Raw genomic sequence first — 1,754 nt, forward strand, 5'->3', positions numbered from 1 at the left:
TGGCGGGCACTAACCCCAGTGGCGCTGCCGCTGTCATCTTCCTCGTGTCTTGTAGAGCGGATCTGGGCACGGTCCCATCTTTCTGCCAGCCACCTTCTCGCCTCTTTCCAAGTGGCTGTCGTTGGGATGCGGGTGGGCCACCCGAGCAGGGTGGGCAAAGGTGTTTCCCCAACCTGCATGCTGCCCTCTCTATTCACAGAATCCCAGCATTGTCTTGATTGGAAAAGCCCTTTAAGATCATCGAGTCCAATCATTAACCCAACACCAACAAGTCCCCTATGACTAACCCATGTCCCTCAGCACTATGTCTACACGACTCTTCAGTCCCTCCAGGGATGGGGACTCCACCACTGCCCTGGGCAACCCCTTCCAATGCCTCAGAACCCTTTCAGCAAAGAAATTCTTCCTCACATCCCATCTCAACTGCCTTTGGTGCAACTTGAGGCCATTTCCTCTTGTCCTGTCACTTGTTCCTTGGTTGAACAGACCCACCCCCACCTCTCTCCTCCCTCCTTTCAGGGAGTTGGAGAGAGCAAACCCACCAAAGGCAGGCAGCACGGGCATTGCCAGTGCCTGCCAGGCACTGCATCGGGATGGAGAGATGTGTCTTTGCTTTCCTGCAGCCCTTCCACCCCATTGCACCTGTGTTTCAGCCCATGGGAAGGGTAAGGTTCACTTGATATCCCAGGGGTGGTTCAGGGGTGGGGTGTGAGAAGGTAAAGCTTGCTAGAAAATGTTTGCAAGCCCAGTGTGTGCTCCCTTATACTGGGCCCTCCAGGATCAGGGCATGGGCACAGCTGTGCAATACCACTGTCCTCTGCCTGAGCTCTTCTGGGGTTTCTGGGATCCCTCATGGGATCACCCCTGTGGTTCCTACTGCCTCTGGTGGGTGCTGTTCCATGAGGTGGGTCTCTTGCTGGCTCCAGGACAATACCAGACTGGAGCCAGCTCTGCAATGAGATGCTGGAGCACCCCAGATGCCCAGGGTGGGGTATCTACTCCCGGGTGGTCCCAGACGGTGGAGAGCTGATGGTGCTACCAGAGCAGCACCAGTCAAACCAGAAAAGGGAGCTGCAGACACAGAGCATCCCACTGGCAGTGATATCAATGTGGACTTTTCAGGGTGGCATCAGCCCTGGGTGTTTCGGCTGGTAAATACTGTCCTGGAGACAAGAAGACTGTGGCTTGAAGTCCACCCAGGGAAGGTTGGGTCGTTTCTGCAGGGCTCAGTTCATGCTGGTGACACAGGGCTGGGGCAGCTGTAACAAGGTGGAACCAGCCTCTCCCTTCCCATGGTGCAGTGGTGGCCGTGGGACACTTCTCTTTAGGTGGATCCTGAGGGAAAAAGCCAAAGGGATGATTCAGGTCACACAGGCATGAAAGGTAAACAAAGCATCCCTGCCCGGAGGAGGAAGGGTGAGGCTGGGACAGTGCCCAGTGTGGCCCTGGCCACCAGCCTGGCCAGCTCTGGGCTCAGCCTTCCCCACCAGCATCCTAGCAGAGGGAGAAGTGATGGGTAAGTCCAAGGCAGGTGAAAACTGGATGGGTGAATTCCCAAAGACTTTTTTTTTTTTTTTTTGAGGAAGCTGTGAGTGTGTGAAGAAGATGTTTGTTGGGTTATATAGTTTGCTCCTTCCTCCTTTCCCGCTGGGAAATCCAGGTAAATGTTAGCTCTGAAAGACCCACTGTGCAAACACCGAGCCACTTCATCGTGTTGGATTCTGCAGAAATGTGTCTTTATGCTTGAGATCCAT

This window comes from Antrostomus carolinensis, unplaced genomic scaffold, assembly GCF_000700745.2.
Source record: "Antrostomus carolinensis isolate BGI_N321 unplaced genomic scaffold, ASM70074v2 scaffold15224, whole genome shotgun sequence".
Taxonomy (NCBI): domain Eukaryota; kingdom Metazoa; phylum Chordata; class Aves; order Caprimulgiformes; family Caprimulgidae; genus Antrostomus; species Antrostomus carolinensis.